The sequence below is a fragment of the Stenella coeruleoalba genome, assembly GCF_951394435.1.
Source record: "Stenella coeruleoalba genome assembly, chromosome: 12".
Classification (NCBI taxonomy): Eukaryota; Metazoa; Chordata; class Mammalia; order Artiodactyla; family Delphinidae; genus Stenella; species Stenella coeruleoalba.
In genome coordinates this window covers 54,721,979-54,748,280 of record NC_137158.1, presented here as the reverse complement: position 1 = coordinate 54,748,280, position 26,302 = coordinate 54,721,979, and the positions used below count along the sequence as shown (strand labels likewise).

Here is a 26,302-nt window from a genome sequence, read left to right as displayed (position 1 = left end):
TATAATTCTAATATTCCCATCGGTCACACTGTCTTTAGGCTTCTATAGTCCTATCTGTTCTTGAGCACATGTACACAGTTTTCTTTCCATTGTTATCAGGGCTAAGACATAATTGTTATATGTAACATAAAATAATGCATATTTGCCATGTTGCTAGTCCTTGTACTGACTTTTAAAATTATTTATTTATTTATTTATTTATTTATGGCTGAGTTGGGTCCTTGTTGCTGCGCGCAGGCTTTCTCTAGTTGCGCCCAGCATGGGCTACTCTTCGTTGTGGTGCGCGGGCATCTCACTGCAGTGGCTTTTGTTGCGGAGCATGGGCTCCAGGAGTACGGGCTTCAGTAGTTGTGGCATGCAGGCTCAGTAGTTGCGGCTCACGGGCTCTAGAGTGCAGGCTCAGTAGTTGTGGCGCACAAGCTTAGTTGCTCCACGGCAGGTGGGATCTTCCCAGACCAGGGCTCAAACCCGTGTCCCCTGCATTGGCAGGCAGATTCTTAACCACTGCACCACCAGGGAAGCCCCTTGTACTGACTTTTAATGCCTACATTTCATGAAAGTAATAAACCATAATTACCCAAATTCCTATGCCTTTGGGATATTTAGGTTTTTTCCATTTCTTTGATTATACAACGTTATGATGAACATCCTCATGAGCTATGCCTTTTGCCACCTTTTGAATTATTTCCTCAAGATTAGTTCCCAGAAAAGGGATTATTAGGCCAAAGGGCATGATTTTATAGCTTGTGATTCATCCTGCCAAACTGCTCTTGAAAGGCTGACTAGTTTACTGTGACACGAGCATTGCAGTTTGCATCTAAGTCTCATAACAATCTTGCTTATCCTTCTTTTTCTAAATGAATTTTATATATATTTTAAGTTTTACCCGACTCACTTTGCATTTCTTTGAGTGGTAGTGGGTTGAACATTTTTTAAATGTTTTCTCCCTGGCTGCTTTCATGAATTGGCTCCTTGTGATTGTGGAGTCAATGTTTTTCTTTTCAATATGTGGGAGCCTTTATATAATGTAACATTAACCACTATCAAATGTACTTCTAAGCTGTTTTTTCCTTTTTATATTAATTATGCTTTTTCTTCCATAATATAGAATTACCAGTTTTCATATATTTTATACACACACACATCCTCTCAGTTCCGTTTCTCTTGAGATCCTTGACTAATACAATGGACTACTCTGAAAAACTATATAAGAAACTGATCAAAATGGTTATCTCTGGGGAATGGAATGAGGTAGAAGATATATTGCATTTATATACATATATATATCTTTCCATAAATTATTTAAATTTTTGGACTAGGTAGTACATTTTATAATTGGAGAATTAAAATTATATTTCAAAAGGCAAATAATGAGAAGTTTCCATCTCACTCATATCCCTGTCCATCACATTGTGGGTCCACCTTTTTCTGCTATAGTTGACCACTTTATTATTTCCTTGTGTGTTCTTGTAGTGTTATTTTTGTAGATAGAAATAAATATGAATGTAGATTCTCTTTGTCTTTCATTTCTACAAAAGATAGTACTATCCTCTATCTAGCTTTTTTCACTAAACAAGATAGCCTGGATATCCTTCCACAACAGTATAGAGATGGCTTCCTCATTCTTTCTTTTATAGCTACACAGTACTTTACTGTGTGGATTTATCATAGTTTATGTAACCATCCTCTCCAGCTGGACACTTGGGTTGTTTCCAAGACTGTGCTTTTATAAACAATGCTATGATGAGTAACTTGGTATGTCATTTTTGCACACGTACAGGTAGAGTTGTAGGACCTATTCCCAGAAGTGGGACTGTGTTATCAAAGGAGCAATTCACTTATGCTTTTTATATATAATACCATGTTGCCCTTTTTAGGGATGGAATCATTTTTTGCCCTCCTACCAGCAATATGTATACTCTTTTGAATCTCTGAACTATTATTAACATGTAGTATGACATTTCCTATTAAGAGTTAACTTAGAAAAAATCATGACTCCAGAAAGGTTTGAAAAATATATAATTCTAGTGCTTCCCTGGTGGCGCAGTGGTTAAGAATCCGCCTGCCGATGCAGAGGACACAGGTTTGAGCCCTGATCCGGGAAGATCCCACGTGCTGCGAAGCAACTAAGCCCGCGCACCCCAACTACTGAAGCCCGTGCGCCTAGAGCCCACACTCTGCAACAAGAAAAGCCACTGCAATGAGAAGCACACACACCTCAACGAACAGTAGCCCCCGCTCGCCGCAACTAGAGAAAGCCCATGTGCAGCAACAAAGACCCAACACAGCCAAAAATAAATACATTAAAAAATATATATATATATAATTCTAACTCTTTTAGTTTGCTAACACCTAAAATTTAGTCCATCTTAACTGTATTTTAGAAAAAAGTTGAGAACCAAATATGCTTCACTCTAACTTTTGGAAAAGGACACATTTATTACATGCTTATCCACATCAAATAAAATGGCTTCCAAATATTTGTTGGCTAGCTTATTTGTGAGAAAGAGGAAAGCAGTCCCTGATACGTGGGAGCTAGCCTGCTCCTATCGGTCAGGCCCCAGTGTTGGGAGAAACTGGCCTGGCACTCACAGCTAGGCCCTGGTATTCTCCCGTTGAACATTAACAACTTCCCAAAACATCAATATCCGGCAAAGCCACTCTATCACCATGATGAATCAAGACAGAAATGAGACCACTGAGGCCTGACATCTAAACACAAACACTGTCCAACCACAAAAATGACCAAACATCTCTCTAATCTGGCTAATATAAATGACTGTGCTTCTTTACCAATTACGGCACTAGCCTCTCTAGTTTTTCCTCCTTCTACATAGGATTTATAATATACTCAATCACAGAATGACCTTTGCTTCCTGACAGCTTCCAACCTAGAGCAAAGTCCCACTTCTTTAAGTCATCCCTCGAATCACCTAACGTAAACCTACATCCTACGACCCCTTTCAAGCACCCGTTTACTGAGATGGCCCTAGGTCCCATGCAGTGCATTCTCCCTCGTTGCAACAAGTCAACCCAACACATTCAATTTCAGGTGTGTCCCTGGTTGTCCCTGGCTGCAGCACATCGCTTCCTTCAATAATACTCCCTGTGTACCCACTATGTGCCAGTGACCCTGACATTGAGGAACTACCTTCTGGAACATTAGGGTTGGTGGAGATATAGGATATCATTTAATCCAGCTAACTCTCCTTAGATGTAAGAGAATGGGGGCTCTGACGTCTACTACCAGCATCACAGCCAGGACTAGATCGCCTGAGGTGGCAATCAGTGTTCTTTGAACCACACTACAAAGTCCTCCCCTTAACCCACATCGATTTCTGAATTGTTTCCCACTTAACTTCCTGGTTATGACACAAGACACATTTTTATCACTTTCTGAACCTACTTTCCATGAAGCACTGCTCATTTATCCTCTAACATTTTACTCTCAAAGGAGAAGTCACTGTACAAGCATAAACACTGAAAAAGCATCCCAAGAAATGCTGAAAGCTCATGCTGACATATACCCCTGTGTAAGACTGCAAGGGAATGAGGGATGAGGCACAGATTTGAAGTTAAGATTTCATTTCTTCTTAGATATTATGAGAAAATATAAATTGTGAAAACTGCAGGTCAATAAAGATTTTAAGGTGAGATCCAATCTTAGCAATTGCCAGTCACTTCCCTTTTTGGTGACCAAGACATTGAGTTGCTTGGGGAAACCATTTGAGCAATCCTTTCTATTATGTAGATGCAAGGTGAGTAGGACTTAATATTCTGGAGGAAGTTATAATTGAACATTCCCTGCTTGAGGAAGATAACTCTTTCCTCCAACCCACTGGGTGGGTGGATGGGATGGAAGGTGGGTGAGAGGGGAAATCTGTATAAGAAGGAGGATTTCCTAAGAAGGAGGAATTGTGTGCCTAATACCTCTCTTTCAAAGTTCAAGATTATCAGAGCATCTCTGATGAATTAAGGTGGTCCTAATAGAGGTAAGACCTTAGGAAAGGGTAATACCCCTTCTTCCACCCCATCCTTCTTGACGAGAAACTATTCAAGGGGGTGGGGAGAATGGCCTGGTCTAGACTCATGACCTGGGATCCACAAGATGCCATGGTTATCTTAGGAGTGGGTGAATGTGGGCATGGTGTGCTGCTGGGAAAACAGTGGGCATACTATGGAAGGAGATGGCTACATATGTCATACACATATGTGTGAGTTCCCAGGAGCTGTAACAAGTGAGGGGCTGGGGGAAGGTGAGTTTTGGCACAAAGTATTCTTGCCTGCCCTGTGCCTTTCTCTCTAGAAGAAATATGTCAACCCGGGGCAAGAATCTGGGATGACCAAGTAAAAGAGGTTTATTCCAAATCTCTTCTCTTGGGACTGCTGGATTTCCAGTGAGTGGTGAATCAAGCCTCTGGGATCGTCTGTTGCCAGAGTGAGTGGCCTATTTTGCAGCAAGGTCAAGAGCAGCCAGGGCCAGCACTGGGCTTGTTGAACTTACCACAAAAGGAAATATCTACAAAGGAGGAAAAAGGCATTCTCAAAATACCACAGAAAAGAGGGTAAAAGTCATAACAATTTTAATGTTAAACAGAGAAGCAACCTTCTGTTTTAAGCAATGCTGATGAAATATGTCAGCTACCTGAAAAGAAAAGACGTGATTCCCTGCCTTGAGGACCGCACACTGCACAACTCTAAGAGGCAAGTGTTACTATGCCCAGTTTAAAGATAAGGAAACTGAGGCTCAGAAGATTAATGTGCCCAAACACCCCATCTCTGGAAATGTTCCAGCTAGTCTAAGCTGACTGCCTCTTCTTTTGTGAATGCTAAACCCTAAGGGGGATGGTACATTTTTTGTACCTGTCCACAGACAGAGGTCTCATACTGTAGGTCAACTACTTCCTTGGCTTTGGGTGGTTGTTTTTTTTTGCGGTACGCGGGCATCTCACTGTTGGCCTCTCCCATTGCGGAGCACAGGCTCCGGACGCGCAGGCTCAGTGGCCATGGCTCACGGGCCCAGCCGCTCCGCGGCATGTGGGATCTTCCCGGACCGGGGCACAAACCCGCGTCCCCTGCATCGGCAGGCGGACTCCCAACCACTGCGCCACCAGGGAAGCCCTTGGCTTTGGGTTTTATTAACGAAGCTTAAGTAAGTGTGAGATGCCCTGAGTGGCCCTTAGGTCACATGCGGCCCACTCCCCATTCCCGCTCCCCCACCTTGCACGCACAGGCGCACGTCGCTGCCAGCACTGTGCTCCATGCTCGGGGAACATCGCGCGGTGGCCGCCTCACCTCAGCCACACTCCTGGGAATGGTTCTCCACTGGCTGCAACAGGCAGGGCAGCAGCCCTGGACAACCTCCCGCCTCTCTCAGGTGGTGGGCTTTATCTCTGCAGCCAACGAGGTTGCCCCAGCCTCGAGAAGCCTCAGGTGAGATGGCAAACCTCCAAAGTATGTTCTGCTATGGGGCAACCTGATGGGAAGTGCTCATGTCTCTTCTCTCAGACATCCAGGGCACTGGCAAACGCCAGTTTCCCTCAACTACAGCCTCCCGCATAAAATCTCCTCCTTCTCTCATGTAGAGAGGGCCCTCACGCGATGCCTCTGAGGAAAAAGGCGTGAACAATTAAAATGGCCTGTTCCATAAGAGAAAATTAAAGTTCACTTGGAGCCAATCTTATTGCTTAATTCTTAGGTCCCTGGAGACCAAAGAGAAGAGGATGTGACTTCATCTTTTCTCCTTCTAGATTAGAGTGGCACTAAGTTTATTTAAGTTTATCTAACCTAATTCTTGGAATGGTTCTTTTTGGCTAACTTAACTGGATTTTCCTAGTGGCTAGTTACCAGAACTGAACCCTGCCCTCTGGAAACAGGCCTAAAGTTCTGAAAACTCCCCTCCTAGTGCCTCTGGGTTCACCTCGCCCACTCCTTCCTCCTGACTATACCAGTTCCACTCTCACCTTGACCCTCAGCCCTCCTCTTTCCCCAGCATTAGCCCCTCCTGGATTCACACACCCCCAGGCCAGTCTTTCCACCTTACCTGCACCGCCGCCCCCTGGAGGCGCACAGCTTTGATCCTTCTATTGCACTTGCCCTTCCAAACGCCTGCCCACAGAAACAAACATCATCTTTCTAACTGCTCTCTCGGGGTGATGCACGTTGCTGAGTTTGTTTGTTGGTGCTTAATGGATCCATTACAAGTCAAGGGCACCTAACACTGGAGAAACCCTCCCTCGTGGGATTCTCTACTCCCCTCTAGGTCTCTTCCTTCACTGCTTCGCACAGCAGCTATTCCAGACCTCTACTTTCGCAAGCTCTCACCCCCGCTCTCCTACCCACCCACCCTGCCTAAACAGAGGACTCTCCGTTGTACCATTCTAGTAATGCATTCCCCTCTGCTCCTCTCTTAGTGACCTTTCTCTTCAGAAGAAGGAACTACTCTCCTGTTTTAACCCTCCTCTCTGAACTTTCAACAGTCCTGCTCCTTAGTGGATTCCCTCCATTATTCCCACCCCACTTCTTCATCCCTTTATCTCTTTCATCTTTTTTTTTTTTTTTTTTTTTTTTCCGGTACGCGGGCCTCTCACTGCTGTGGCCTCTCCCGCCGCGGAGCACAGGCTCCAGATGCGCAGGCCCAGCGGCCAAGGCTCACGGGCCCAGCCGCATCGCGGCATGTGGGATCTTCCCAGACCAGGGCACGAACCCGCGTCCCCTGCATCAGCAGGCAGACTCTCAACCACTGCACCACCAGGGAAGCCCTATCTCCTTCATCTTAATCCACAAACTTACTTGCACTTCCTTAAAAAATAAGCCTCAAGATTTTGTTTCTCCCTAAAACCTCCTTCCTACACCTCCTCTTCCCTTCAGATTGTACTGTTAACATCTGGGTTATGCATTTTTTTCCAACTCCTTTTCATTTCTGATTTTATTAACCTTTTAGTATACGCCCTTTCTTAAACCTGCCTCAGACACTGTCTGGAAGGAGGCAGGGTTTTTAAATCTTATTTAAAAGATTATAATGCTTGATAATCTTATTCTTTATTTTTATTATTATTATTATTATTTTAAGAAGAGTGATGACAAAGGTAAGCCCAGTGGAGAATCATTTCACACTGGGGTCAGGGACAGCTTCCCAGGGGCCAAGGGCAAGCTGAGTTTTGTTTTTTGGTTTTTTTTTGGCTGCATTGGGTCTTTGTTGCTGCGCGGGGGCTACTCTTTGTTAAGGTGTTGCGGTGTGTGGGCTCTAGGCACGTGGGCTTCAGTAGTTGTGGCATGTGGGCTCAGTAGTTGTGGCTCTTGGGCTCTAGAGCACAGGCTCAGTAGTTGTGGCACACGGGGTTAGTTGCTCCATGGCATGTGGGATCTTCCTGGCCCAAGGATCGAACCCGTGTCCCCTGCATTGGCAGGCAGATTGTTAACCACTGCACCACCAGGGAAGCCCCCAAGCTGAGTTTTGAAGGAGGAGAAAGAGCCAGTTACAGGAGGAAGAGAAGTGGCATTCTACTGGAGGGGATATGTGCAAAAAGACCTGGCATCTTAAGGGCAGGGTGATGCTGGAAGGAAGTCAAACTGGACATGGCAGAGGGAAAGAGGGGCAATACAATCATGTCACTGGTGGCTTCTGACAGAGGATTCTGTGATAGGGAAAAGCTGCTGAGATGCAGTGCCTGCCCAGAGTGATCCAGGCCCCGTCCTAGAGCGAGCAGGTTGAGAGAAATAAAAAAAAGTTCCTAACACAGTTCCAACAACACAGCCAGTGGGCATCTGAGCTGGGATGTCCATGTTGAACAGAAACTCATCAGGCAGGGGAAGAATTCCTGACAGGTAGAATGAAAGAGCAAGTTTTACTCTTTGCTAATGGAATGGCAGGAAAGGAAGAAAAAAAAAAAGCCAGAGGGGCCAGGTCACTGGGTCACAGAAAGTCCTGGGCATGAGATAAAATGCTTTGACCTTATCCTGAGGCCACTGTTTACCAAAGTGTAGCAGGGGCAGCTCCACTGACTTCAGAGGATACACAGAGGAACCCATTTTCATAGTTACGTATTTATTTAAAGAGTATTAGGAGGAAATGCAACTAGCATATTATATACTTCAGATTTCACAGATATTACTGCTCAGGAAAAGCCTAAGTAAAAAAAAAAAAAAGATTTGACCTAAATCCTTTGAAGACAACTATTAAGTAAACAGTAGTACAGATGGTTTGCAGATATGGGGACATTTGGAAAGGAAGTGAATGACCAAAGCTTGAGAAGCACCACTAGACAACACCCAGGGCTCCAGCAGGGAAGAAGCCTGGCCAGGTCTTTAGTTTAGAGAGATTGCTGTGGAGCCAAGGAGGGAAGGTCAGGAAGAGATAGGACCGACTAGAAACAAAGGCTCTGTGGAGAAGGCGACAACGGTGATCCAGCCATCAGATGATCAAGGCCAGAGCCCAGGCGAGGCAGTGGAGATGGGGAGAAGGCTGCCATCCACACTCCTCCAGGCACAAAAATAATCCCCACCCATCCAGAAACTGGTAATACCGAAACCCAGCACTCAAGCTTTGTTCAGGTTTTCTGTCTAACTACAAATGTGGACTTAATCAGATTTCTTCATAAGCCTCAAGGCTCCTTTAGAGATTCACCCCAAAGGAGACACCACATTCAAGCTACAAATCCCCATTCAGCAGATAAAGTTGTCATCTCTGAAGAAGGAATTCTTTGAAGGTAAGTGACAAAGGTCCTCAGAAGGCAGCAGGCTTACCTTAGAGGCAACAAAGCACTGCCAATTATAAGAAAGGAAGCAACAGCAGCAGTAACAACTAACTTTCATTTAGTGCATGGACAAGCTCATTTGTTTCTCACCATAACCTCAGGAGGTAGCCACTGTAATTATCGGTCCTATTTAAAGGTGGAAGAAACAGACACTTACACAGATTAACTAACTTGCCCAAGGCCACACAGTATGTTAGGGGCGGACCTGGTATTAACCTCAGGTCAGTTCGTGGTCCCAACCAACATGCTTCACCATTTCCTTTATGGTCAGTCCCTCTGTCCTGGTTTTACTATTTCATAAAAGCCCATCACTGACAAAGCTGTAGGGTTGAGGGATATAAAAACTGATGACAAATCTGAGTTGATGCTTGGAACAAAACATTATTCTAACTATTCACAGATTAGGTGTATGGGTTTTAGGTATGATTATAATCTATGCTATCAAACAAGACTACTAGTTATGGTGGGATTTTATTTACTGTTGCTTTTTTCCCTTTTTTTTTTTTTAACATAATTGTGACGTAAAGTACAAAAAGCACACATTTCTAAGTTAAAGACCTGACCTCCCAAGTTGGTGCCACTTGTTATCAGCTGGAAGCTTAGAGAAAGGTCCTTAATCTCCCTGAGCTTCTAAAATGAAGATAAGAAAACCTAGCTCCTCATATAGGTATCTGGAGCATTAAATGTATAAGTTCATTCTACTTTCGAACAGATCTTTCAGAAAGTCCCTTCCGTGTGATTCTCTAAAATCCTGCTACCACATAAACCAACAAACTTGACCAAAATGACCCAGAAGCAGTTAGGCACTCTTGTCTTATCAAAGGTCACCTGACCAGTAAGAAAAGAAATTGGGGCAATACACAGCAAGATATAACCCCTAAATCACTCACTTGACTTCAAAACTATAAGCAGGAACCACTAAATAACTTAATAACTATTTCATTAAAAATATACTTCAGAGTACATTATGGCACAGAGAATAGGAAATAAGATAAGGAAAGGGAAGAAGAGAGAAAATGTGACCTAGAGAGTACTGAACTATATACGTATGCAGTCCCACCATTCACTTGTATTGATTGTAAATTAAAGATATTTCAATGCACTTTGGCCTAAAACCTTCCCAGGCTCCTCCATTCTGAGTACAGCCAGATAAACCCAATAAGGCAAAGCACTCTTGACCACAGAGGTCGTTACTAGAAAACTATCACCTTTTAAAACCCACCCTCGGGCTTCTGTGGTGGTGCAGTGGTTGGGAGTCCGCCTGCCGATGCAGGGGACACGGGTTCATGACCCGGTCCGGGAGGATCCCACATGCCGCGGAGTGGCTGGGCCCGTGAGCCATGGCCGCTGGGCCTGCGCATCAGGAGCCTGTGCTCCTCAACGGGAGACGCCACAGCAGTGAGAGGCCCGCGTGCCGCAAGAAAAAAAAAAAACAACCCACCCTCAGTGGCCTGACCCAAGGTCCTTATAATGAAAGGGGTCATTTTACGGAATTCCCTGTCAGTCCAGTGGTTAAGACTCCGTGCTTCCACTGCAGCGGGCATATGTTCGATCCCTGGTTGGGGAACTAAGATCCCGCATGCCACGTGGCGTGGTCCAAAAAAAAAAAAGAAAGGGGTTATTTTACTTGCTTGTAAGGCCCCTTCTGGAGCCAATATACTACAACTCCAGAGGAAATCAATGGTTAGTAATGCCCTGATGTAATGCCCATTCTTAAAGGTTCTTTGTGTGTCTATGAAAAGAAAACATTATTTAAAAATCACCAACTAAATAAGCTTTGTTCTAGTTCACCAAAAATAACAGGAATCTTTTGAGAATCACTATCAAAAGTTATAGTTACAAAAAAGGATCACTCAAAAATAAGTAAAAACTGGGAGTTCCCTGGTGGCCCAGTTGTTAAGACTCTGCACTCTCAATGCAGAGGGCCTGGGTTCGATCCCTAGTCAGGGAACTAGATCCCGCATGCCTCAACTAAAGATCCTGCATGCAGCAACAAAGATCCCGCGTGCTGCAACTAAGACCCGGCACAGCCAAATAGACAAATGTTTAAAAAAAATAAGTAAACCCCAAAAGTTTATGTTAATATCAATGCTGGAGGCCTTCAGCTGGCAGCCTGTGGCAACTAAGACCCGGCGCAGCCAAATAAATAAATGTTTAAAAAAATAAGTAAAACCCAAAAGTTTATGTTAATATCAATGCTGGAGGCCTTCAGCTGGCAGCCTGTGGTGCTTTTTAGACTGCTCACCATTTTTTTTTTCTTAAATTAAACAGTGGCTAACACCGTAAAATCGGGGAGATTTGACACACATAATCCACAATTCAATTTCTTTTGAAACAGATGGGAAGATGTAGCAACACCAGGCTCACGTTCCCACATAACAGCATTAGGTTGGAGGTCGCGAGTTACCGAGCAGCTGATTCCCAGAGCAGGTAGTTAACACTGGCCCCTAAGCTTCCCTCCCTCCATCCTTCCATCTGGCCCCCGAAAATATTTAGGTTGCAATAATCACTGTTTCTGCATACTTACTCCCAAACGCTATGTGCGGCACCCATCGGCAGGGACTAATTATCCTGCAGTGGAAACAGGCGACAAGCTACTCTCCAGAGCCCTGGCGCTCACTCCTCCACCAGAAAGCACAGCCACGACAGTAGAGCACTCGCTTAAAAAGGGGGTTATTTCTTCATGTGCTTAGGTCTGACTGTAGAGTCACTGATTAACTCAAGGCATTTGCCAAAGCTGGTTAGTGAAGTTACTGAGGGGTGGCTGCCTAACAAGGTGCTTCTGGAAAATGATGATGAATTTCTAGAACTTTCAGTCAGTGAATCAAAGGTAAAATGACCAGGAAAAGAATGAGAGGAAGCAAGATCACTTCAAACCATTTTAAAGTATTAAAAAAAAAAAAGAAGTGAGAATATTTATATAAGTAACTAATAATCCTATCACTTATATTTGTTCAGTAGTTTCCTCAAACTTAGAACTTGTGTTAAACACAAAGAGAGAAAGATAATTCCTTTAAGGAATTATTTTGGAGACCTTTTTGAATTTTGTCTTTATTAGTGACATTCTCACCTTAAAACATCATTATAAGACTACAGTAATGACATAAAAATCACCAGGTTTGTATTCTGAAACATACCTGGTTTGGCTAAGTATGGCCTAAGTTGTTCTAGAAAGTATAGTACTTTAAAGATTATTCAGCACTATGGTCTTCTTGTCACTGACAGTTATTAAAGATTTCAATTTAGCTCTGATCCCATTAAAAGATAACTTTTGATCAGAAAATCTAGCATTAACTACGGTTAAAGATTCCATGGTAGAAAACTAGGTCAGTCTGTGATTCCTTTAATTCACCCTTTTTTCTCTAAGGAAAATGTTAAGAGCATTTTGCTTAGTCTTCATGAGGGTCCTTAGGACTTGGCTATCTTCCCATTGTAAAGTGAGTTTAATAGGAGAATCAATTTTTTTAATGATTTTTTTAAATGATTTTACTTCTTGTTAACAAAAGTAATACATGCTCACTAAATGCATGCAGATAGAATATTTAATGGCAGAGAAGGATACTCTTAAGTAAAAGCAGTTTACAAAAGAGTGTGTGTCTATCTATACATACACAATTGTATAAAAATACACTATCATTACATTAATCCATGCATAGAAAAAGGCTGAAAGGCTACAAAAATAAAGATAAGTTGTAGTTATCTTTGTGTAACAAAATTATAAACTTTTTGTTTTCTTTTTTATATTCTTCTAAATACTATATAAAGTCTATGCATTATTTTAATTATAAGTGATAAGTTATTTAAGCATTTTTATCTGTTAGACTATAGGCTAATTTATTCATGCACCCATCCAACTAACATTTAGGAATATATTATATTCTAGACCTTATGCTGTTTCTAGGACACAGTGTCATAAGACTTGGTCCCTGCCCTCAGAAGGTTAAAGTCCAGGAGGAAAAAGCCACAAGTAGTCCACATTTGTAGAAGAATGTAGTAAGTGTTATGATAGAGGTGAAAGTATAGGGGAGCAGCATCTAAACCAGACAGGGGAAGTTCTTAGAGATGATATTTGAACTAATTTGTGCACTTAAGTGGGGTGGGTAGGGGGGTGGGCACCCAAGCAAGCAGCTAATAAGTCTGATTCATGTTTCTTAACACTGAAACACAGAAGGGTCACAATGGGAGCAAGAGATCCTAGAGATGTTAAATGGATAGAATAAGCTGGATGTGGTGACTGAGCAATGTGGGGAGATGACTGAGAAGCAAGATTATGCCCATGTTCTGGCTTTGGGGACTGAAAGGCTGGTGGTACCAGTTACTGTGATGGAGAAAACAGAAAGCAGGAGTTAGGGGGACAGTGGCAGGGACAAAGATGGAAATAAGGGGACTTCCCTGGTTAAGACCTCACGCTTCCACTGCAGGGGGCGCGGGTTCGATCCCAGGTCGGGGAACTAAGATCCCGCGTGCCGCGGGTAAGACCGAAATCCTAAGGAAAAAGAACAAACTTTTTCTTAAAAAAAAAATGGAAATGAGAAGCCCAGTTTAGAGCATGATCTGTTTTGAGTTTGTTTGATCCATGGATGATCCAAATATTGAAGGTTACTAGGTATATATGTGTTTGGGGCTCAGTAGAAAGTTCTAGACTAAAGATAGCTGAAAATGATTGGCACATAATAAAAAGAATTAGGTGCAGGCAATTGTATATACAATGAGGAAGAGAAACAGTCATTTAAAGGGTAACATTTAATGAAGAAACAAACTAGGAAGGGATGATAGAAGGAAAGAAGGTGTTAAAGAAATGAGGGATGGTCAATGGAGTCAAATGCTGCAAAACAAAGTCAAATAAGAACAAAGAGGGAGAATGCCTCGCAGATTCACCAATCCAAAGCAGCAGGATGCTCAGGGAAGGACCTGGGTGCTTTGTATGTTTAAAGGCTTCTAGATGAGTTTATTACAAAGCTAAATTTGGCACCCGTTGATCTAAGCCATAAATTCTTTGTTAATGCCATATACTTTCATATCTGTGAAACAGAATACACTCCGCCACAGGCTTCAGTCCCCAACACACCTGAATCTAGAAACTGGGGATGACCACTCCTGTGAGGGGAAAAGGTGCCGGACTTCACTTCCTCTCCCCAGTGCCTCAGTACCTGAGGGTTGTTCCCCTGTCAAGTGCAGGCTGGGAAAGGGCTGTAACTGTCAGTCTAGAGAGGGATCACTGCAGGGTGTATTGTTTGGGGAAACAAGGATTTACGCAGGTAGAGAAAAGAAGGGAACCACCTGAATTCGAGAATATAGTATTTTTAGAGGTGCCAAGCTAGAAAGGTCCTAGACTTACTGCGAAAAGCCCATAAAACGACTAATTCCAGTAAAACCCCAGATTCAGGCAGATCAAGAAAAAGCTAGAAAGGTAGGTCAGTCTGCAAAGAGCTTTTAAAAACAAACAAGGGGTTTAGACTCGAATCCTGAAGGCTTAAGATGTTTTGGGGGCAATGTGACAAGATCAAAATATCTTTTTAGAAGATGTGGCCGTAAGGTACAAAATAGATTTTAAGGGGGGGACTTCCCTGGTGGTCCAGTGGTTAAGAATCCACTTTCCAATGCAGGGGACGCGGATTCAATCCCTGGTCAGGGAACTAAGATCCCACAAGCCATGGAGCAACTAAGCCCACGCATCACAACTACTGAGCCTGCGCACCACAACTAGAGAGAAGCCCGCACACCACAACGAAGATCCCATGTGCCGCAACTAAGATCTGATGCAGCCAAATAAATAAATAAATAAATATTTTTTAAAAAAATAGATTTTAAGGGGAGTAACTAGAGAAGCGGAAATTATAGTTTACGTATAAAGTGCTGTGTTCACAGTAATAGTCATATAAAATAAGGTACCTGGATCTTCAGAAGATGGAATATTATGTGGTTTTTTGTTTGTTTGTCTGATTTTGGTCAGATAACCACTGTAGCACATAAAAGTTCATTCTAATAATGAGCCAATGCTAGAACCAGCCTGAACTAAGTTAAGACATCGAGTATCAGAGAAAGGACATTTTAGTCAAGCCCTTTATTTCCATACAATGTTCTGATTAGACTACTTCAGTTCAATTAATGAGCACCCATAGAATATCACCCATAAAATACCAGTCACTTCCTCTCCCCATAACCGCTGAAACATATCTAGCCAGACGGAAGGCACTTGATCAAAGTCCGAGTTGAATAAATTTGAGGATACTGCAAATTTTCATTCCCTCACTAGCCAAGAAATGACTTTGACTGTATGAAGTATCCCTTTCCCACTCCCATTTCAGTGATTTGTTAGCCCAAAGAGTATAATCAATACAGTTTCGACTACTGGCTCTGGAAACTGGTTATGAGAATGGGATTTGAAATCAAAATGACTTGAGTATAAATCCTGGATTTGATGTTTGCCAGTTTGAACAAGATGTTGAAACTCAGTGTGTCCCAGTTTTTGTATTGGTAAAATGGGGAATAACGCCACATGGCTCACAGAACTATCATGAGTATTAAGTGAGATAACCCATGCAAAATAGCATCCGGAGTACCACGACCGGCTCAGAGTCAAGGAGGGTATCGAGTGCCCTGCCTGCCCTCTTGGCTCTCTGACGTAGAGCTGGGGAAATGGATAGTTCAGCTGGTGAGTTAGTTTCTTTGCTACTCCCCTTTGAGTTTGTAAGAGTGGCAATCCTACTTTAGAGGATGAAGATATCGTAAAAGCATCTTTGTGAAGGTAGGTGCTCAACCAGAATAATCGGATGCACTTTACAAAGTTGCAATTCAAGCACCAGAATTCTATAAGGGTCCAAAGATGCTTAGACCCATAGTTTGAAAATGAATAAGATTTCAGATACACAGCACATCGTGAAAAGCTCAGTACTCATGACTTTCAGAATTTATTCTAAATATTCCAAAACTAAGACAGAATATTTTTTAAAGACAAAAGGAAAATACAAAGAAGAGTTGAAAGGTAGATCCTGACTAGGATCTGACATCAACCAGTCGCTCCTAACAATGTAAGATAGCTTTGACGGACAAAAGGTTACATAAAGGGTCTTTGTGTCTTTGGCTGCTACTTCTAGAAATGTGAAAAAGGGAAATAAATCTCAATTTGTATTTACTATAGTATAAAACCAACAAAGATTGGACTAAAATGGTCTCTAGATAGATAGATAGAGATATCCAAGTATCTCATAAAATTAAAATGTGATTAGAGAAAATTTTTTTAAAAAAATCAATTATATTCCATTATATCAGTACAAGGAAAAACAGTAAAGAGTAGAAAATAAAATTAAGAAATTCCTACAAAATCCTACTTAGAAAACAGTAACTATGAGTATGAAACTGTAGATAGAGCTAAGGACTAGCAATGAAACATATTTAATATGAAATACTTATTAGTTACTTATCCATGGGATGAGCTTTCCACTGAATATCTTTGGGGGAAATGCTGACCTAAAGAAAAGGCACCCTTCCTAAAAATGGGGGCTTGAACACTTGGTTCTACTCTTTGAGGTAGGCAACCATGGAGAACCCTGGAGAGAGAATACACACACTTGCAGGAAGTACCTACTGCTCACGTATTGGATCTGAGAAATATGCATATGACATGGATAGCACGTTTTAAAAGGACAGACACCTGTGTGCTCATGGGTACATAACTTAAATTTTGTAAGTATTAAAAAAAAAAAATCCCAACCATTACAAAGTGCTTGGGAACCTCAGTTATTCTTGACATTATGTAAGGAAATACCACGCTTTCTAAAACAGAATCAACTTAACATATATGATGAGTTTACTCTAAATATGGGCAGGCACAAAATGTTAATTATCCCACGTAAAACAAAGGGCTTGTTGATCTCAATTAGAAACAGATTAGAGAAACATGGTATTTTAGATAATTTTTAACAAATATATATTACAAAATAGAAATATCAAGGTATAAATTAATTTCTCATTAAAAGAGTCACACAGAATAAAAATCCTCAGGCCACTACTCACTTGACTCCGTAACAAATGTTATATAACAAGTGTTCACTCAACTTTAAAATAAAACATTTAAAAAGCTACATTTGCTTCCTTTCTCTTCTACCAAATGGATAGAGAATCATACCACTTAGATTTCCCAGTATGTGGGGCAAAGGGCACTCATGCTGGTGCTGTATAAATTGCCACACACTTTCCTATGCAACCTGTATTTAAACGCCTTACACGTACCCTTTGGTTTGGTAAGACAGCCCGAAGAATTTTACAAAGGTGTTTAATATAGCGTTGCTTATAATGGAAAAAAAACTGGAATAACCTTATATACAAAGCAGAAACATAATTAAATCAACCAGGAAACATAATGGGGGCTACTAATTATATTGTTCATATACATATAATAGTATAGTAGTACGTAATGTGGAAATATGCATAACGTATTAAGTGGGGAAAAAACCAAATTGCAAAATAGATTCTACCTTCCTCTCCCCTCCTGCTTATCTGTATGTTCAAGTGTTGCTAAAACTATCTTAGCATAATTATTTTCAAGTTTAAACACATTTAAAAATACCCACGGGCTCTCTCTTTCCCCCTTCCCCTCTCTTATTAGTTTACTTATTACACAAATCACACTAACCAATTAATTCATCTTGGATTAAACATTTATACATGATTTGGTAAATTCTACATAATTCCCAGTTAACTCCATTTCCATCTTATTTATTTTAGAAGCTGGATATTATGAAATCAATTATTATGAAACACTTCAGAGATTGAGGCCATAAATAATTGAAAAAAAGAAAACTTTTAATTTGAATAGGAATTATTGGTTCTTTCTAAGAAAGGAAATATCTCAGTGTTAAGAAAGGAAAAAAGACAATTGTATTTTTTATCTAGAAGAGTATCCAAATGTTTGGAATACAACCTATATTGTCTCTAGAAAGTGCGAGGAACTGTTTTCACAAGATCCTCACGGTAGGTTTCCAGTCTTACTCATTTATAACTAGCCCAGTGCCTGCCAGGACGTACACACTCAGTAATTGTACAACTATGATCTAGTTACTTAACCCTCACCATGACTCGTTTTTCAAATTAGGAAATCATGTTTCAAATGGATAATGTATCTCATTCTAGGGCCCACAATTCCTAGGGATTCTCATTCATCTCAGTCCAATTTGGGGGCTCATTATTCCATTGGCCAGAGCAGGGCAACCCAAGGCGCCATACCTCTTCCAGGGCAGGACACGATTCTGTCTTCTTAGACATCAGATAGCTTCTGGCACAGGCTCGCACAGAGTAAAGGTGCAAAAAATAGATGCTTGTCAATAACAACAACCTTATTGCCTGTGGTACTTTATCAATTTAGGATTATCTTCCCGATAAAATGTTCCTTTAGGAGCAATAGTGTTGGGTTTTTTGTTGTTGTTGTTTTGTTTTCAAATTGAAGTATAACTTACAATATTATATTAGTTTCAGGTGTACAACATAGTGCTTTGGTGTTTTATACATTAGGAAAGGATCACCACAGGAAATCTAGTTACCATTTGTCACCATACAAAGTTATCTATTGTAGATTTCTGATTTGTGGTTACCATGGGATTCATGTATGTTGACCTATAAGTACACTTACTTGTTTTAAGCAGGTAATTATTTAAGTTCCAACACATTCTAAAAGATCTACATTTTTACCCCCCCATTTTGTGTTTTTGATGTCATATTTTACATCTTCATGTTTATCCCTTAACTGTTTATTGTAGTTATAGTTGACTTTACAGTTTTTCATCTTTTAATCTTCTTACCAGGACTTCCCTGGTGGCACAGTGGTTAAGAATCCACCTGCCAATGCAGGGGACACAGGTTCGAGCCCTGGTCCGGGAAGATCCCACATGCCGCGGAGCAACTAAGCCCGTGTGCCCCAATTACTGAAGCCTGCGTGCCTAGAGCCTATGCTCTGCAACGAGAAGCCACTGCAATGAGAAGCCCGCGCACCGCAACGAAGAGTTGCCCCCGCTCATCGCAACTAGAGAAAGCCTGCGCACAGCAACAAAGATCCAATAGAGCCACAAATAAATGAATAAAATTTAAAAATAAATCTTCGTACTGGCTTATTTCAGTGGTTGATCCACAGTCTTTACTATATATTTGTCTTTACTAGTGGGATTTTTCCTTTTATATAAATTCTTCTTGTTGAAGCTTTTTCTCTTCCACTTAGAAAAGATCCTTTGACATTTGCTTTTAGAGTTGGTATAGTATTAATGAACTCCTTGCTTATCTGAGAAGTTCTTTATCTCTCCTATTCTGAATGACAATCTTGCCAAGTAGAGTACCCTCGGTTGTAGGTTTTTCTCTTTTAGCACCTAAAATTTATCATGCCACTCCCTTCTGGCTTGCAAAGTTTCTGCAGAGAAATCAGCTGATAGCCTTATGGGGATTACTTGTACATGACTCTTTTTCTCTTGCTGCCTTTAGAATTCTCTCTTTAAGTTTTGCCATTTTAATTACGATGTGTTGGTGTGGGGTCTCTTTGGGTTCATTTTGTTTGAGACTCTCTCTGCTTCCTGTATCTGGATGTATGTTTCCTTCTTCAGGTTTGGGAAGTTTTCAGCCATAATTTTATCAAATACATTTTTGACCCTTTTCTCTCTCTTCTCCTTCTGGGACCCCTATAATGTGAATGTTAGTATGCCTGGTGTTGTCCCAAAGGTCCCTTAAACTGTTCTCGTTTTTTTCTTTTTGCTGTTCTGATTGCATGATTTCCATTATTCTATCTTCCAGATCACTCATGTGTTCTTCTGTACCACCTTGTCTGCTGTTAATTCCTTCTAGTATGTTTTTCATTTTAGTTATTGTAATTCTTCAGTTCTGACTGGTTTTTGTTTTCTAGTTCCTTGTTAAAATTCTCACTCTGTTCATCCATTTTTTTCCCTAGTTCAGTTAGCATTCTTATTACTAATGTTTTGAACTCTTTATCTGGTAAATTATTTATCTCTGTTTCATTAGTTGTTTTTTCAAGGGAGTTTTCTTGTTCTGCTGTTTGAAACAACTTTCTCTGTCTCTATGAAATTAGGTCAAACAGTTACCTATCCTGGTGTTGACGGGATGCCCTTGTGTGGAAGCATACCGACACAGTCTGCATGTGGCTTTGGTGGGAGAGCTAGATATGAAATGAGCACAGGTCATGTCTTTCCCCAGGGTGTGCTGGCAGCTCTTACCTTGGTGGGAGGTGGAGTTGGCGATGGAAGCAACAAAGCCAGAGCCAGGTGTGAGCTGGGGCTTCTCCTGTGCTCAGTGGCTGACACTTCCTCACTGGGGGCAGTGGCAGGTCCCAAGGTGCTGAAGCAGAAGCACTGAGGTTCAGGTTTGAGCTGGTTCTGTTCCCTCTAAGTGTGTGCTCTCCCTGCTTCCAGCATCGGCACCTTTGCCCCAGAGGAGCAAGGGGCTGGAGCGGGCACCTGGAGTGGGCAGCCCCATTGTGCCAGTCAGCACTCCAGACCACACACAATCTGCTGGCTCCATGAGCACCAGGGAATGGCTCCTCTCTCTGCATTCAGAGGTAGTGCCAGGTCCAAGCTGGCTCCTTCCTCACAACTGTGCGCTCTCCTCGGCAAGAGCAGCCTTAGCCCTAGCGGGGAGCTGCATCAGAGAACAAGAGGGGCCCAGACGTGCACTGAGGTGGTCATGGGAAACTGCCCATGGGAAACCAGTCAGCATCCTGGGCAGTTTCATCCTGAGCAGTTTCAGTCTGCTTCCTCCGCCTTGTTTCAGGAGAAAGCAAGTGTGTGCGCGCTCTTCAGGAGCAGAGTCTAAGTTCCCCGCAGCCCCCCTGCTATTCCCACTGGTCTTCAAACAAGCCAAGGGGTATCATCTTCCCTGTACTGGACCCCAGGGCAGGGGCACCCAATATGTGGTTCAAACCGCTCACTCCTCAGGGAGGATCTCCCAGCCCATGTAATCTCCTTCCTTTTCTGTGTCTCCTCCTAGAGGCACAGGTCCCGACCTGATCGTTTCTCTTCCCTTCCTGACTTTGTGTGGATCATTTTTTACAGCCTTGGTTGTACAAGAGTCTTTCTGCCAGTTTCCAGTTTGTTTTCAGTGAGAATTGCTCTACTTGAAGATGTATTTTTGATGTGTTCATGGGGGAAGATGAGCTCAGTGTCTTCCTACTCCATCATCTTGATCTTTAAAATTACTACACTATTATTGACTATATTCCCTGTATTGTACATATATCCCAGGACTTATTTTATACTTGGAAGTTTGTACCTCTTAATCCCCTTCACTTATCTTGCCAATCCCCATGGCAACCATCCAGTTTGCTTTCTGTATCTGTGAGATGGTTTCTGTTTTGTTATGTTTGTTCATTTGAATTGTTTTTTAGATTCCATATAAGTGAAATCATACAGTATTTATCTTTCTCTGTCTTACTTATTACACTTAGCATAACACACTCTAGGTCCATCCATATTATTGCAAATGGCAAGATTTCATTCTTTTCTATTATGGCTGAGGGATATTCCATTGTGTTTCTTCCTTACCCATTCATCTATCGATGGACACTTAGATTGCTTCCATACCTTATTGTAAATAATGCTGCAGTGAACAATGGGATGCATACATCTTTTTGACTTAGTGTTGTTTTCTTCAGATATATACCGAGAAGTGGAATTGCTAGACTGTGTGGTAGTTCCTTCTTTAATTTTTGGCGGAACCTCCATACTGTTCTCCATAGTGGTTGTACCAATTTGCTTTCCCACCAACAGTGCATGAGACTTCCCTTTCTCCACATCCTCGCCAACACTTGTTACTTCTTGTCTTTTTGATGACAGCCATTCTGACAGGTGTGAGGTAGTATCTAATCATGATTTAGAATTTATTTATTTATTTTTGGCCGTGTTGAGTCTTTGTTGCTACGCGCGGGCTTTCTCTAGTTGCGGTGAGCAGGCATCTCATTGCGGTGGCTTCTCTTGTTGCAGAGCACGGGCTCTAGACGCTCGGGCTTCAGTAGTTGTGGCGCACAGGCTTAGTTGCTCCACAGCATGTGGGGTCTTCCCAGACCAGGGCTCAAACCCGTGTCCCCTGCACCGGCAGGCAGACTCTCAACCGCTGCGCCACCAGGGAAGCCCCTCTGCCCACTTTTTAACTGAAATTTTTTTTGATACTGAGTTGTATGAGTTCTTTATGTTTGAGTTCTTCATGTGTTTTGGATATTAATCCCCTATCAGACATATAATTTGCAAATATCTTCTCCATTTCAGTAGGTTGCTTTTTCATTTTGTTGATCATTTCCTTCACTGTGCAAAACCTTTTTAGTCTGATGTAGTCCTATTTGTTTATTTTTGCTTCTGTTGCCCTTGCCCAAGGAGACATATCCAAAACAATACTGCTGAGACCGATGTCAAAGAGCTTATTGCCTATGTTTTCTTCAACGAGTTTTATGGTTTCGGGTCTTACATTTATATCTTTAATCTATTTTATTTTTGTATGTGGTGTAAGAAAGTGGTCCAGTTTTCCCAGCGCCATTTATTGAAGAGACTGTCTTTGCCCCCATATTCTTGCCTCCTCTTTTGTAAATTAATTGACCATAAAAATGTGGGTTTATTTTGGTGCTCTCCATTCTGTTCCATTGATCTATGTATGTTTGGTGCCAGTATGCTTTGATTACTATAGCTTTGTATTATAGTTTGAAATCAGGGAGTATGATGCCTCCAGCTTTGCTCTTCTTTCTCAAGATTGCTTTGATTATTTGGGGGGTTTTGTGGTACCATACAAATTTTAGGATTATTTGTTCTATCTCTATGAAAAACACCATTGGAATTTTGATAGGTATTGCATTGAACCTGTGGTATGGACATTTTAACAATATTATTCCAATCCATGAGCATGGGATAGCTTTCCATTTATTTGTGTCTTCCTTGATTTCTTTCGTCAGTGTCTCATAGTTTTCAGCATTTAGGTCTTTTACCTCCTTGGTTAAATTTATTCCTAGGCATTTTATTCTCTTTGACACAATTGTAATTGGAATTATTCTCTTAATTTCTTTCTGATAATTCATTATTAGCATACAGAAACAACTGATTTTTGTATATTGATTTTTGTATTCTGAAACTTACTGAATCATGTATTAGTTCTAAGAGGTTTTTTTGTTGTTGTTGTTGGACTCTTTAGGGTTTTCTATATATGATATTGTGTTATCTACAAATAGTGACAGTTTTACTTCTTCCTTTCTGGATGACTTTTCTTTTTCTTGTCTGATTGCTGTAGTTAGGACTTCCAATACTATGTTGAATAAAAGTGGCAAGAGTGGGTATCCCTGCCTTGTTCCTGATCTTAGAGGAAAAACTTTTCAGCTGAAGTGAGTCTTTTGTATGCAGCATATAGACAGGTCTTGTTTTATCTACTCAGCCACCCTGTGTCTCATGATTGAAACATTTACTGCATTTATATTTAAGTGATTATTGATAGGTGTGTACTTATTGCCATTTGGTTCATTGTTTTCTGGTTGTTTTTGTAGTTCTTCTGTCCCTTTCTTCTTCTCTTGGTCTCTTCCCTTGTGGTTCAGTAATTTTCTTTAATGTTATGTTTGGGTTCCTTTCACTCTATTTGCTTGTATCTATTGTAGGTTTTTGTTTATGGTTACCATGAGGTTCATACATATTGACATGTGTGTGTATGTACATGTATATACATATATATACATATGCATACACACACATGTACATATACATGTGTGCATATATATATATAGTTTATTTTAAGCTGATAGTCATGTAAGTTCAAACATATCCCAAAAGCACTACATTTTTACCACTCCCCTCCATGTATTATGTTTTATGACATCCTATTTTACCTTTTATTTTGCATATACCTTAACCATTTATTTTAGTTATAGTTGATTTTACTCCTTTTGTCTTTTAACCTTCACAGAAGCTTTTTAAGTGGTTAATCCACTGCCTTTACTATATATTTGCTTTTATCAGTAAGATTTTTTTCTTTCATATATATTTTTATTTCTAGTTATGGTCTTATCTTTTCCATTTAAAGAAGACCTTTTAACACTTCTTGTAAGGCCTGTTAGTTCAGTAGTGATGAGCTCCTTTAGTTTTTGCTTGTTTGCTCTGTATCTCTCCTTCAATTCTGAATGATAAACTTGCCAGGTAGAGTATTCTTGATTTTAAGTATATTTCCTTTCTACACTTTAAATATATCCTGCCACACACCGTGGCCTGCGAAGTTTCTGTTGAAAAATCAGCTAGTATCTTATGGGGCTTCCCTTGTATGTGACTAGTTGTTTTTCTCTTGCTGTCTTCAAAATTCTCTTTAACTTCTGCCTTGTTAATTATGTCTTGGTATGTATCTCTTTGGGTTCATCTTGTTCGGGACTCTCTGTGATTCCTGGACTTGGATGTCTGTTTCTTTCCCCAGGTTAGGAAAGTTTTCAGCCATTATTTCTTCAGAAAAGTTTTCTGCCCCTTTCTCTCTTCTTTTTCTGGGACCCCTATTATGCAAATGTTAGTGCATTTGATATTGTCCCAGAGGTCCCTTAAACTACCTGCATTTAAAGTTTTTTCTTTTTGCTGTTCTTATTGGATAATTTCCACTATATTATGTCTTCCAGATCACTGATCCATTCTCTGTATCATCTAATCTGCTGTTGATTAGGAACAATAGAGAGGAATAGTGAAACATGTTTGTGAACTTATGTCAACAGGAAAACATTAAGGAGCTGCGGTGCATTGCATGAGCCAAAGAGACCTGCCCATGAGAGTACACTGTCACACAGAAGGTCTATGAGAGCATCTTATGACTTAGAAAGAAAGCCACTGCTAGGGCGACTTCACTCTGCTGCTGAAACTCCAATGATATGAAGACCCATTAAATAGAAAGGCAAGAAGAAATGCTCAGTTTGATGTAGCAAGGGAATCCAGAAATTATCATCAGAGTGAGAAAAGCACTGCACGCCACTTCCTAGCTCCTTAAGGACTTTGTTGACCTTAAAGTCCTGAAGAATTTCATAAATTGGAAATAAAAATGAACTTTTATTTCTTGTGCACTTGGAGTTCTGGGTGGGAGCTAACTATAGAATTTCTTCATCTTTCCCTATCTTAAACTAAAATGTGCTTTTCTTAAGGGTAGGTAGAGATGGAAATACATAAAGGAACAACAGAAAAAAAATTCCTAACATCTATACAAAAAATCATTAACATAGTGAGATAATGTCTCCCAGAAAAATCTTTGGTTAATTAATGATTAGCTTAAGAAAGAAAACTAAGAATGTCAGGTTATTTGTTAGCCAAAGACAAATAAATCATGGACACTATAAAACACAATGTAATAGAATTCAACAAGTGACCTACTTTAAAAAGCTCACAAAAACCATCTCTGTATGAGGTCAAAGAGAAGTACTGTTTCAGCATTACAGACTTATTCTGGGTTAAAGAATGACAGTAAAATAACTACATGTGTGAGACTGCAAAAAATTTACTCTAGAAGATTCCTTGGTATGCACAAGTCTCATTAAAGATAATAAAATTGAAAAATCCTAATGTCCTTATATTATAAACAGTACATTTCTCCAGAGAAAAAAACATATGATAGGTAGTTTTCCTGACGGATGAGGAATCCACATAACCTAAATGTGGCTGAAAGTTTCAGTGCTTTGTTTTCCCCACCTTTAAAATCAGTTTGTCCATCTATGACATCTGATTCTAGAACACTGATTTTAATAGGATTTCAGAAATTTATTATTTAAAAATATTTCAACGGAAGAAATGTGAAAGACACATATTTTCTTTGTATCTCCTCAGTGTCCCTAGTTTAAAGTTTCGTGGAGATAGCATTGGGGCTGCAAGCACAGGACAGGAGTGTATTTTGTAAATAGGAAACAGATTATGTTTAACGTCTATGTAAACATGGGTCTGTGTCCAAGCCAGAAAAAATATTAACAAATTTGTTCATTAAAATCCTATTAATTATCTTCACATTAAACTATGATTTATTAAAATCAGGCAACTCGATGAGAATTATCATTCTGGGTACTAATCAGCCAGAAGGTGTGCTCGTGCTTGAAATTTAATTTTGCTTTATTAAAAATTCATGCTTTGGAGTTCCCTTGTGGTCCAGTGGTTAAGACTCAGTGCTTTCACTGCTGTGGGCCCAGGTTCAATCCCTGGTTGAGGAACTAAGATCCCACAAGCCACACAGTGCAGCCAAATAAATAAATGAAATGACCTCTTCACTACTGAGATATCAGGGGGAAAGTTCATTAAAAAAAAAAAAAAAGATTCATGCTTATGGAAGCTCAGTGAGTATTTGTTCTTGGTAGGTACGTTAGCCAAAAAGTATGCCTTGATGACTAGTTAGGAGAAGGAAAAATGTGTGAATTTAACAATTTTGGAAACTAATTGCAAGGCCTTTGTAAAGAAAGTATATTTTATTCTATTACATACAAAGGAAAAACAATTTTTTCTAAAAATAATATTTCCTAAATATTTCTATTATAAAGATGTCTTCAGTGACCTACTGCTGAAGAATGTCTATGTCACTATCCC

At 40.7% G+C, this 26,302-nt stretch overlaps 1 protein-coding gene across 4 annotated transcripts in view; it reads right to left on the bottom strand.

The window, feature by feature from the left end:
- Positions 1-26,302, bottom strand: part of NCOA7 (nuclear receptor coactivator 7) — a 144,884-nt gene that overhangs the window by 18,526 nt on the left and 100,056 nt on the right. The gene's annotated exons all lie outside the window — the stretch shown is intronic.